The following is a 14094-nucleotide window of genomic DNA, read 5'->3' as shown; positions in this document are numbered from 1 at the left end:
AATGTAAACCCCTATCCTTGACCACTTACCTTTAATTCTTAACCACTTACCTTTATTCATGTACCCTTAACTCCATACCCTTAACCCTCCCTCATTCTTAAATATTATCCATATTATAATACTTGGGATTCTTCAATCCCTGTATAAATGTCAGTCTCATAATCAGCAACTTGTGATGCACCCAGTTGCTGATTATAAATAAAAGACTTCAGAACTCGACTATTATAAATTATTACAGTCCAGTTCTCATAACACAATGCTTGTTGGTAGATGCCAGTTGAAAGGCAGGTCAGGTCATGGAGCCTAATTAAAGCAGTAGTTAGAGCAACAAAAATAGAATGTTTCTTTTCTTTCTTCTGCTCTATTGTAATAGCTTATAATGATAAGCAGAGAGAATATGTTTGCATTTTGCACTCCTTAGAAAAAGAAAAGCTAGAATTTTTCTGTATGTTTCTACACATTTCGGGCTACAGCAGCTATTTTTTTTAACCGACTTGTATTGAACTGTATATGTTTGCAAAAAAGATATAACAAGTTTTTGATGTGTTTAATATTGCACAAAAGGTTTTCTTTTGTCCTTCATGTTTGAAGACATGCTCGCTCTTTCATATAAAAGAGCTACACACCAAAGTTTTAAGTGGTTTGTGGAAAAGGCGATGGTGTGATCATGAACTATATGGGATATCGGAGTTCCATAACCTTATAAAGGACCTCGGCCTTTGGCCTCATTCCTCAATATGATTATGGAACTCCTCAGTGACTTGCAATGTCCTTATAATGTACATCAGAGGGTATATTTTACCCCTTATATATTGCTTATGTATTTTTTCATTATGTTACTTACAATAAAAAGGAAAATGATGAGAAGGTTCATAATAAAACTGTAGTACATAAGGAAAAGTCCATAAAGAAATGACATGACAATGAAATGGAGGTAAACAATCGTATGCTCTACCTTAGAGTCTCCTGCAGATCTACTGCACCAGGACACTTTAACTGAGCTAGATTATGTTACTTCTATGCAAATTAGAGTAGTCCTTATCCATGACTCTCTCTCCTCTCCTCCGCCTGTAGTCATATCAACAAGTCCTCAATGAATGTGAATGACTGACCAGTACTTGCTACTTCTGGATGCAATGGAGTTGGAAGACAGGAAAGTAAGTTCAGGCTGCTGCTTCCCTATCTCACAAAATTTGCTACCTACTATGCCAGACCCACAAAGCGATGCCAGCTGTCACAGACTTTAGTAAGCAGCAATCTCTATAGGTCTGTCTTAGCATGAACGGGGTGTTGACCCACTATTTTGTTGCTCACTTCTATGTAAATAGGTTTGTCCATGTCCCACCAACAAGATCTACCGAGGACCAAGTACTGAGCTCAATACATAGATTATCCCTCTTCTACTATGTACCATGTGAATCCATTTTTTCAGGCCAAATAGCACGTCAACTGAGACATTCCACTGTTTTCCCTCTGGAAGGTCTCTCAAAGGTAAGCACATCATTTCTAGTTGAGCCCATTATGCCCCAGGCCATCACATTGTCAGAGGAAGAGAGGGTAATGCTTTTGGCTGGGTTCCTGGATCATGGATTGGGGGGGTGTTGAATGCAGGTCTAAGTGAGCAGAATAACATAATAGAGGTGGACCAGTAATAAGGCGATGTTGCCACAGGCGGCTGTGAATGGGCATCTGCCTGTTGGTGGAGAGGAAGGTACACAGGCAAAGAAATGGATAAGTACAGATAGGGGTAGCGGCCATGCACAACAAAGGAAAACAGTGAAGAGGGCCAGACAGATATCAAATATGATGACAGATAGGGTGATGAAGGTCATTTCAAGCCTGCAACATACTGAAAATGATAGACATGAGTCTCAAAGGGAAGTGGAACCAGCAGTAGTGGGTAGCACTGCATGAGTTTCAGCATGCCAATCAAATGGAAATCGGCATGGCAACCATGGTAGTGAAGGACAATGAGTGGCAAAAAAGGATTACACTCAAGTGAAAGATCTCAGCCATATTGAAGGAAACGAGTGATGGCCACAGGGCATATTCCATTGTTACTGTTATTGAATGCACAAATAATCACCAACTGTTTGGTGAATATGTCTTATCATTCCGATACTAAAGAAACAAACGTCGGGGTACTATGGCTTTATACACCAGGCAGTCTGCTTCAGTGGCCAGTATCTCCTACACATAAGGCTGTTTGTCACTGTTGATCTAAGCAGTTCTGTCTATCACAGCTAGAAAAATACTTTCTGACATCACCTTGGAGGCTGAGGTGTGCGTAGGCCCAGGGATGAGACTGTGAAATGTGGGCTACTTGGGATAAGGCAAGCCCAAGAAAGGGCGCCTAGTGGCTATAATCAGGATACGCAAAATAGTTCCCAGGGATCCTGGTGTTCCAGTGCAATATTATAGGGCATACAACGTGTAGGCTCTGTTGAATTGTGTCCTGTGTCACAAAATGACACCAGAACAAATTCAGAATATTAGCCTTGATAGGCGCGATCCCCCTACAAAAAGAGTTGTAATCGCCGCCATCCACAAAGAAACCTTTAAATGCACCACCACAGACTACACCACCCCGATCATGGAACACCTCAACTTCCAACTCCAAACCAATGACAAAACGATCATCAGAGGCACCCTCTCCTACAGACCTCCAGGACCCCGGCCCAGCTTCTGCGACTCCATCCCAGAACTCATCACCCTGCTCGCCATTGACTCCAAACACTACATATTTCTTGGAGTCCTTAAATTCAACTCGACAACATCAACATTTCAAACCTCCTCAAAAGCATGAACATCAGCTTCCCTCAACTAGTTACCAATCCCACACACATCACAGGACACACACTCAGCTCCATCTTCTCGGCCAGCACCAGAGTCAAGTACAGCCACGTCACCGGGCTCACCTGGACAGAACATGCCATCATCCACTTCTTCATCACAGGAACCTCCGGCACTGCCCCCAAGACACCCAGGACCTCACACCACAGTTGGGACAACGTATCAGAAGGCCAGTGGTCTGACGCCCTCAGCACCTCCAGTCCTGACACAGCAACCAACCTAGAACAGGCGGTCAATAACTTCTCTGCCCGGATCACCAGTTGGGCCGACAAAGTTGGCCCTATTAAGTCCACCAAACTCAAGAGATCCTCCAAACAGGCCAGTTTAGGCCACGGAACTGAGAACCACTAAACGCAAATGCAAACGTATTGAACGGAAATGGCGCACCAGCAAGCGGCCCACAGACCGAGCCACATTTAAGACATCCCTCAACCAATACCACCAACTCTTGAAAGAGAAAGAAGCAGTGTCCTTGTAGACCACATCAAAGCCAGCTCCAAACACAACAAATAACTCTTCTACATAGTCAAACCCTCACCTACTGAAAACATCCTCACCCTTTCCCAGGAACTCTGCGACACCCTGGAAGACTTCATCCACAACAAGATCCCCACCATCTATAAAAACTTCAAACCCCAACCCACTGTTGCAGACACCCTCAGCCTCCTCGCTACCACAGATGGAAACCCCAACTACCTGTTCACTACATGGGGCCAGCTTACCACTCAAAGCACCATGGCCATCATGAACTCTGTCCACTCAGGAGCACCCATGGACCCCTGTCCCCACCACAGCTTCAACCACGGGAGCAAGATGAGCAGCAAAATGTCACCACCATCTTCAACGCATCCATCACCACGGCCACCTTCCCCGAAGAATGGAAACACACAGAGGTCAAACCCCTTCTCAAGAAACCATCTGCCAAACCCAGCGAACTTAAGAACTACCATCCTATCTCTCGGCTCACTTTTCCCGCCTAAGTCCTCGAAAAAGCCATCAACCGCTAACTTTTGGAACACCAGGAGAACAACAATCTTCTGGACACTTCCCAATCCAGATTCTGCACCAACATACCGAAACCATTCTGATCGTTGCCACCGACGACATCAGATCCCTCCTTGAACAGGGAGAAACGGCAGTCCTGATCAGCCTCAACTTTTCAGCAGCGTTCAACACCATATCCCACCACACCCTCATCAAGAGCCTTCACCACACTGGTATACACAGAGACGCCCTCAAATGGATGGCCTCCTTCCTCACTGGAAGAACCCACAGAATCCGCCTATCACCTTTCACCTCGGAACCTAAGAAGATCATCTATGGCGTCCCTCAAGGCTCGTCCATCAGCCCTACACTGTTCAACACCTACATGACCCCCTTGACCAACGTCGTCGGAACCCATGGACTAAACATCATGTTGTATGCCGCTCACACTCCGCTCATCTTCTCCCTTTCAGAAGACCTCTCCACCACAGTTGCCAACTTGTGCAGATGCATGGCTAGCGACGTGGACTGAATGAAAGACAACTGCCTAAAAGTCAACACAAACAAAATGGAAAGTGCTGATCTTCGGAATCAATCAGGGGTTTGGGAAGCGCGCTACTCACCTGTGAGGGTCTCAAGGCACTGGGCGGGAGGGAGGTGGTGCAGCTCCGGGTCAGGTGAAGAGCCAAGTCTTGAGGTTCTTCCTGAAGGTGTGCAGGGTAGGGGATCATCAGATGTTGACTGTGAGTTCGTCCCAAGTTTTGGCTGCAATGTGGAAGAAGGCTCTTCCTCCTGTTCTGGTTCTGCGGATGCGCGGGTGTTTACTAGGGCGAGGTCGGTGTAGCGGAGGTTTCTTTTGGGTATGTGGAAGGAGATTCGTTCATTGAGGTATTTGGGTCCGATGTTGTGGAGGGATTTGAAGGCGTGGGAGAGTATCTTGAATGTTACTCTCTCCTTGACGGGAAGCCAATGGAGGTCTCACAGGTGTTGGGTCATGTGGGTGTCGTGGTGTGCCGAGGACCAGTCTGGCTGCTCAAGAGTTTGTGTAGCAGCGATTTGTTGATTCCTGCATAGAGGGCTTTACGTAGTCTAGTCTGCTGGTTATGAGGGCCTGGGCGACGGTCTTTCTGGATTCGGGGGGATCCACTTAAATGTCTTGCGCAGGATGCAGAGGGAGTTGAAACAGGTGGAGGTGATGGCGTTGATATGACGAGTCATGGTGAGGGAGGAGTCTAGGATGATGCTGAGGTTCCGGGCATGGTCCGTCAGGTTAGGGGGGTTCCAAGGGCAGAGGGCCACCAGGTGTGTTCCCACACCCCTTCCTGTGGAACAATGCCTGGCGGCCTTTCAAACTTGGACCCACACCCTCTCTGATAGACCATGCCTGCAACCCTGGCATTATCCTAGACAGCAAGCTCTCCATGAAAAGCTAGATCAACTCGGTCTCCTCCGCCTGCTTCCTCCCTCTTCGCATGCTCTGTAAGATCTTCAAATGGCTCTCCCTGAACACTAGACAAACCTTAACTTAAGCCCTAGTCACCAGCCAGCTGAACTATGGCAATGCACTCTACATAGGAATCAGCTCACACCTCCTAAAGAGTCTGCAGGCCATGGAGAATTCAATAGCAGACTCATTCTAGACCTCCCAAAGAGAACCCACATCACCCCCACCCTAGGAAGCTCCACTGGCTCCCCATTCACAAGAGATGTCAATTCAAGATGCTGATCCACACCTACAAAGCCTTACACAACCAAGAACCAGTGTACAAAAACCACCGCCTGAATTTCCACCAACCCTTAGACAACTACAGTCCACCTCCCTCTCCCTCTCTCACACTCTGCGCATCCCCTGAAGCAACAGTGGAGGACGGTCCTTCTCATACCTTGCTGTGAAGGCCTGGAAAGACCTCCCCCTTCACCTCCGGACCTCATCCTCTCTGTTGGAATTCAGGAAAGGACTCAAGACCTGTCTGTTCAACAGATACCTTCCCAGCAGAAGGGTTCTCAGCGCCAGGATACCCTCACGGGTGAATAGTCGTGCTTTACAAGTCCTGTTTGATTGATTGATTGATTTTTCAGCACTTCATATAATCGACCATCTGTTGTATAATCTGCAGAAATTAACAAAAATAGATGGAGGGTTTATAATCCGCACTTCTGTAAAAAGCATTATTGGGATGAGGGTCGTGACGTGCAGGGAAAGGGGTAGACGGAATGAAGCAAGTGACTGAAGCTGACACTTGGGGCACAACTGTAGGCTCCCTGGTGGGACCGTAGTCCCAGGTAGCCTTGACTGCCGCCGTCCGCATTCCTGAACCAGCGCACTTCACCCTGGTGGGACCACAAGTCCCAGGGTGCACCGGACACTTTCTACCGCCGCCGCTCATGAGGGGGAGGCGCCACCACCAAGCTCATAGCGCTGCCTCGCTCCCTGCGGCACGGGAGTCTTCATTCTTGATTTCTGCTCCTAGGCTGACACTTGGGGCACAACTGTAGGCTTCCTGGTGGGACCGTAGTCCCAGGTGGCCTTGACTGCCGCCGTCCACATTCCTGAACCAGCGCACTTCACCCTGGTGGGACCACAAGTCCCAGGGTGCACCGGGCACTTTCTCCCGCCACAGCTCACGAGGGGGAGGCGCCACCACCGTGCTCAAAGCGCTGCCTCGCTCCTCACGGCGCGGGACTCTTCATTCTTGATTTCTGCACCTAGGCTGACACTTAGGCCACAACTGTAGGCTTCCTGGTGGGACTGTAGTCCCAGGTAGCCTTGACTGCCGCCCGCAATCCTGAACCAGCGCACTTCACCCTGGTGGGACCACAAGTCCCAGGGTGCACCGGGCACTTTCTCCCACCGCCGCTCACGAGGGGGAGGCACCACCAACGCGCAGAAAGCGCAGCCTCGCTACCCGCGGCCCAGGACGCGCCCGGGCAAAGCCCGGGCCAAGGGCATGCCCGTCCTTGCCGGTCATAGACCGGAAGAGACTGGACTGGGCCACGGCTCTAATATTTGCCCCGCGTAAGGTACTGTGTTTCTGACTTTAGTGTGCATAATAGGAACGAAGTGGGAAACCGTGTAATCTTCTGTGAAAGTAAAAGCTATTGATATATGTTTTCTTATTTAAGTTGCCACATTTAGCTATATAACGCATTTGACAAATTAAAAGGGGAATTTCATCATAGGCTGACATTGTTTTTGAACAGGGTAGCCATAATTATGGGGAAGAGAAAAACGTTGAGTGCTTCAAATAAGAGGCAGCCACAAGAAGGGACTCAGCCATGCCAGACCTTGCTTAGCTATCTAACAGGAGCAGTAAGGGCCATAGAGCGCCAGATAACTTCGGTAGAAGAGGCGATGAAACCAGGACAAAATGGCTCAGGAGGTGAAATACCTATAGCACAAGCTTTAACTGAGGGCACCGCTCCCCCCATTGCGGCTTTAAGGCGCACCCAAGTTGAAAACGGGTGAATTGTAAATACTTCAGTTAATATATCAGGTAGCGACCTAGAGATTGATACTCAACCGCCAACTAAGAGGGCTAGGAACCCTTATATCACAACATTAGTTATAGGAGAAGTGGATCTAGCAAAAAGGGAGCCCCTGCCGAACACCCATAAAAATACAAACAATAAGGATAAAAAATTATCAAAGCAGCACCCAGTGAAAGGAGGTAAACTAACAGAAAGTGCTAATGCCCGTACACATAACGAACTGATAAAGTTAAAAGCCAAAGTCGAGGCCTTAGACTCTTTCCTTAAGGAAAGTTTAAACAACCTGACACACAGAATTGGTTCAATGGAGGAGCTGCTGTTAAAGTGCTTAGCCAACTTACAGACATCAGGTAATGGGACAAGCATAGTGCTAACTGATAATCATGGTGATTTTTCAAACAATCATTGGCGCCCAAATACCCAGCCTGTTATTGCCGATTACCATCTATATCTGATAACCCTGCCCGACCTACTATTAACATTAAATTCATTCCACCTCCATCCAATATCCCCACGGTCCCAGCTAACTCTTAAACCACTAACGTTTTAAGGCATGGGAAAGAAAATGTGGTGGAGAGTAATTTAATAAGCTTAGATCTACCACTGGCGGCACCTCCATATGTGGTGGTTCTAACCAATGTCCCTACCTTATAACAAGAGGTGGACGAACCGTGGGAGACACTTAGGAACAAGTCGTTGCACTGGCTGGGGGGAAGGACGGGCCTCACTAAGAGGTTATTCGTCAAATTCAAGATGGCCAGGAGAGTAAGTTGGTTGGTTAGGGAACGGAAAAGCTGCCCGGGACATTGTGTGGTGCTGACCTTCAAAACCCCCTCCTTGGTGGAACAGATCTTGAGCAGAATGGGAAGCCAACCTAATTTAGGGAATGGTATTAACATAGTTCCACTAGGCTATTTTTATAGGCCAACATTCGATATTAGACCCGATATTAGACCATTAGTTATGCAGCATAAGCATTGGTGGAATATCCCTACACACAATCTTTTCGACACCCTAGCTAATCTCAAGTCAGTAGATTTACAGCAAATGATAACCTTAAGGCAGCATCACGACTGGCTAGACACAGAGGAGTCAATTCCTAGCGTGGGTCATGGGTTGCTTTTGTCCACAAATGACAACGTTAATCTTTATTATGAAGATTGGATAACAGACGTGGAGGCTGCCATAGATATAGCACCGATCTCGAAGGCCTTGTCCATCGTGCCCCCCATTGCACAAATCGATCAAATATTATCCATAGGGGCAGAAGGAACTGGGATAAATCAATGCCTAGGTAAGGTGAACACCAGCCAGTTCCTGTTTTGGAATGTGGCAGGGTTAACTTCTAAAGTTACAAATACCTTGTGGATTGACTTTACTAGAAAGTTTGAAATTTTTAGCCTTCAGGAGACCTGGGCGACACAGCCGATTCACATCACGGGCTATAAAACTTTCCATACCCCAGCCGTCCAATCACCATTTGGTAGAGCCAAAGGTGGTCTATGTACTTATGTCTCCAACCTTTTGGACATAGGAAAGATAGTCCTTAACGTGTCAGATAAGCATTACCAGATTATCAGCATGCATATTGATAGAGATTTTTGTATCGTGTTAACGAACTTTTATAATAATGTGGCACCTGAATTGTTCGAGGGGACCATGAGACGCATGTGTGGCGATTTGCATAAGCTACATGCTGGTTCACCCAAAGACGTGTGTGTTGTTTGGGGGGGGATTTTAACTCGTATTTATGCCCATACGTTGATAAAGGGGTCTGTGGCATAGGCTATGAAAAGGGTTCAGGCTTCCCCCATTTCTCTCATTCAAGGCAAGGAGATGTTCTAAACGAAATCATGTTTGAACTTGATATGGATTTTGCAAATAACTTATGTTCTCTTACGGCTCCTTTTCATCTGACTTTTAACGGGCGAGGTACTTTCACAATAATAGATTTTGTTCTAATTTCATGTAAATACTCCACTTATATCAAGGATTTTAGGACACACAAGATTGCTCCAAGCGATCATTTTCCGATTAGTATGGAACTGGTGGCGCATAAAAATTCTAAAAAGACCGGTGGTAACCCTATATATTCTGCAGAAAACATCACCCTGTCAAGACAAAATGGTTATGCCCTTAAATGGGCAAAAGTAGACCCAGGGATTTTCATGGAGAAAGTAGTGAAAGGATTCTCTTACGAGGTTTCAATTTGCTTAAATGAGTATTCATCACACCAAGAAATTGTAATTAATTTTTTTAATATTTCTAACTTTGTTAAAGAAACCCTATATGTAAAAGGGAGAAAGAACAGTAATATTAAACATGGGTGGTTTGACAATAAGTGTACGAAGGCCCATGCTAAACTTAAAAATGCCTTGCACGCTAAAGTGAAAGACCTAGATTATATTAGAAAGGCAAGACATGAATATAAGAGGGAATTAAAAGCAAAAAAGTCTGCCTTAAAAGAGGATGCCGGCAGGCCTTACACGATGCTTTGTTTAACCGTGACTCATCAGCCTTTTGGAAGGCCGTAAATGCCGCCTTCCTGGCTGGAATTGATAATGCCATAATAGAGACGCAATAACCGAGCATGATTGGATCACTCATTATTCAAGACTATACGGATATTTGATCCAAACAGATCAGGACATTTCAGCAATTGAGGTGGAAATCAACCACCCTCTTATTTCTAGCAACATACCTTTACATTTCACTCTGAGGGCCATATGTAGATAGCTAAATACTGGTCGGTAACGGCCGAAAATCGGTAATTTTCCCGTTAACGACCGGTATTTAGCCCTTTCCAATGTAGGAGGCAGGTTTTAAGGATTCGGTAATTTACCGAATCAGTATTTTAAGAAATCGGTAAAATACCGATTCGGTAAATTACCGAATTCTCAAATCCAATGTAGGGAGCACTCAAGTGAGTGCTTTTTTGATTCAAGGATTCGTTATTTACCACCAACTACAGGTTGGTGGTAAATACTGAATACCTGTTAAAAAGCACTTTTGTGCTTTTCTAGATGTCCCATGTGGCAGACATACATGCCCTTAGGGCATGTATGTGCGCCACATGTGCACACATGCACGATTCAGGGGTGCAACAGGGTGTCAATGTGACACCCTGGAATCTGCTCCCCCTATTACCGAATCGGTATTTACCGAATCGGAAATAGTCAATGGCTTCCCATTCATTCCTATGGGCCTCCAGGCCCATAGGAATGAATAGGAAGGTATTCCTTATTACCGATTCAGTTAATACCGAATCAGTAATACCGAATATTACCGAATCGGTAAAATTTACCGATTTTTTACCTACATTATATTTACCGATTCATAAATACCGAATCTGTAAAATTCGGTATTTAAGAATCGGTAAATATAAATTACCTACATATGGCCCTGAGTGAGGTAATTTCCGCCATTAACTCAAGTCAAGGGGGTAAGGCCGCGGGGCCTGATGGGATCCCAGTAGATCTTTTTAAATTTAATGTAGAATTCTGGGGCCCACTATTAACGCAGGTCTTCAATGCTTGCTGCTCAAGAAGCTTCCTACCGACCTGGTATGAATCCATAATAGTGCCCATATTTAAAAAAGGCGATAGGGAAAACCCAGCCTGTTACCGCCCTATTTCTTTGCTGGACTCCACAGTTAAGATAGTGGGGCAAGTCCTGCTTGATAGGCTACAGCTGTGGGAGGAAGAGAAGTCAATATTAAGCGATCTCCAATACGGCTTCCGAAAAGGCTTGGGTACAATCGAACAGAGCCTAAATCTACACATTTTTATATATAAGAATACAAAGGCCAAAAGGGAAATTTTATATTTAACTTTTGTGGACTTAACAGCAGCATTTGACTGCGTTAATCATGAAAAGCTTTGGTCCGTTTTAGAGGAGATGGGAGTAGATGCCTTAATAGTCATTTTTTTAAGGCAGTTATACTCAGGGGCAAGGGGCAGGGTATGGAAGGGGTAGTGAGTGCTCCAAGCACTTCAATGTGATGAGGGGTGTAAGACAAGGGTGCATCTTAGCCCCGTTTCTCTTCTCACTTTATATAAATAACCTAGAAACTGTTCTGGTTATGGAGTGTAAGGATCTACCAGCAGCTTCGTCCCGGCCTATACCCACATTCATGTATGCAGATGATGCGGTCCTCATGGGCCGCACTCCGAATACATTGCAGAACATTGTTAACACGTTTGTTAATTACATGTCAGGTTTGGGACTTACCATCAACTGTTTGAAAACTTACACAATGTATTGCGGGGCTGGTCTAAAAAGAAAGACAAAAACCCTCTTTATACAATCAAAGCCAATAGATAGTGTTACAACCTTTTTCTATCTTGGAATTTTATTCGATCACTCAGGTCTTTGGTCCCAGCCAATCAAGGCCAGAAGACTTTTATTTACTAAATCCCTGATGGCGCTGCAAAATTTCAGTAGAAAACTAGGCAGATGCTGTCCCTCTGAAATGTTACAGATTTATAGAGCTACATGTGTGGCTATTGCCACTTATGGAGCAGGAATATTGGGCTACGTAAGCGTAAACATATTGCAATCTGCCGAAAACAAGTTTCTCAGGTCACTTTTGGGCGTCCCAGACAGTACATCAAACTACATATGTCATCAAGAACCGGGTATGCCCTATTTGGAGGACTTAATTAAGATCCAACCTAGCCTCCTGTGGCATAAAGTTTGGACTTCAGAGGAGACGGCTTTTAACCGCCATATATTAACAGATGCCCAGGCGTTGGAAGGAGTCAGGCGGATAAGAAGGCTAGAATATGTAAGAATATTCTTGACCAATTTAGGCCGTCCTGAATATTATAAAGAACCGCAAACATTGTGTACTGTATCTAGGAAAGATTTTAAAGCAATTTGTTTACAATACTTGGGCGAAATTAGAAACATCATAGAAATAAAGAAGTCCACGGTCCAAACATATTCTATGACCTATACTACTACTGCTATACAAACGTATATCACCCTGATAACAAATGATTATGAGAAATTTCTGTTGACCCGGTTCAGATTGAATATTTTACACAGAAGCTTGAGTTTTCCCGCGCCAAATGATTGGTCAAGAATTGTATGTAAATGTCCCTGTGATGATGTCTCGACCCAATCGACATTACATATAATTTTTTTTGTAAATTTTACTCTAACCCTAGAAAAATGTCGATCATTCCAGATTTAAAAAGATCAGGTCTAAAACAATGTCAACTAGCGTTTCGTTTTCTGCAGTCACTAGACAGTTAATTTATTATCGCTTCTGTAACTGTATTCATGAAACATGTTTTTAAATACCGCAAATCTATTCTGTAATGTTCTTGATATGGTTTTAATGATTGTAGGAACTGATATTTTAAACTGTATTGATTTAGGTAAATGAACTTTTATGGTCAACTTTATCAGTTACCGAATAAAGTAATTTTGAATTGAATTGAACAAAAATAAATGTGTATAGCTCGTGTGCTGCATATAATTTCTTCCTATTGAATGTTTTTTACATTTTAGGTGAATTGTATTGAAACCCCGCTTTTTTGCCTACAAATTATTAAAGTTTTCTTGAGGAGCGTTAAATCAATAAGGTTTGCCTCGCACATCACAAAAGTATCGCAATATTTCATGCAGGACGTCTGAAGGTTCAGCCAAATTAAGTGCACATTGCCCTTTAAAATGCAACTCTGGGCTATGTTTTTCCCAAAATTTCTCAGGGGAGATCCTACGGAGCGGACTAGAAGTTGGTCTGGTTTGCTTCACTTTGGATCGTATGGTATGTACGCCCCTCCACGTTACGCCCTCCACGTTCACGGTTCACCAGCCACCACTACTTAGGTTTTTTTTTTAACGTTGTTCATTAGCAGCAAACGCACACATAAGACAAAAGGAGGTCAGTAAATGTAGCATCATAACACAAAAGAGTCGGTGACATAATATCGCGTGCCCGAGCTTGCACGATGTATGGAAAACATGAAAAGAAGAAAGGCGAGGGCATTTCCTTTTAGCAAACTACTTTCACTTTCACAAGACTTGTATTTATAGCAATTCTCATTTATCTAGGAAACCTGCAACAGCTAGCACTGTAAAAACATGTTTTTTAGTAACAAATTTAATCCTGACCACCATATTCTTATTATGTTAGAAATGGTTTCTTACCTCACGGATCTCTCTGCATGTCACCTTCTTCTCTCCTAGCAATGAGGAAACGTAAAGAACAGAAAGCAACGATATGTGTGTGCGGAAAGTCACGGAAAGACCCAGGGCAAACTCCACCCAGATAGCGAAGCCGACAGGTAGAGCCTGTTATAGCTCACGCGGTGGAGGTACAGCAGTTCACGCACGCGACATTTTCAACGTGAACGTCAGAATCACAAGGGTCGTATTACGCACACTAGATTATAAAGTGAATTGAAAGCTTGATCATACGGTGGTTGATTGAGTCTCACCACTATCGAATGTTTGTTAATGAAAAACACCCGATAAACACAACACCTGAATGCAATGGTAGTTAAATTAAAATCATGAAGAAAAAATACAATGCGAGTCAAAATCAGTCCAGATGTAGCTCAGAAGCTCTGCTGTCCACATTCCATTAAGAGGAATACATAAAAAAGGGTATTTAACAAGCTCTGGCCCGCCAATGTGTTTGTCACTTACAGTAATCACCTCTCTGTGCAGATAGGAGGACTCTGCATCACAGCCTGGTGCCAGCACCCATGAACAATACCACACACAAACTGTCAATCAATGAAGAGGATCCTTCAG

At 44.6% G+C, this 14094-nt stretch overlaps 1 protein-coding gene across 2 annotated transcripts in view; it reads right to left on the bottom strand.

The window, feature by feature from the left end:
* Window positions 1-13701, bottom strand: part of LOC146775837 (NACHT, LRR and PYD domains-containing protein 12-like) — a 984872-nt gene extending 971171 nt beyond the window's left edge. The window contains exon 1 of one of the 2 annotated variants that reach the window (XM_085639880.1): window positions 13486-13701. The gene's annotated coding sequence lies outside the window, so the exon portion shown is untranslated. The remainder of the gene's footprint in view (window positions 1-13485) is intronic. The other variant, XM_085639881.1, reaches the window with a different exon arrangement.
* Window positions 13702-14094: the final 393 nt, after the last annotated feature.

This window comes from Triturus cristatus, chromosome 12 (genome assembly GCF_964204655.1).
Source record: "Triturus cristatus chromosome 12, aTriCri1.1, whole genome shotgun sequence".
NCBI classification, from domain to species: Eukaryota; Metazoa; Chordata; class Amphibia; order Caudata; family Salamandridae; genus Triturus; species Triturus cristatus.
Note: the sequence above shows the minus strand (reverse complement) of the source record. Positions and strands in the feature narration are given on the sequence as shown.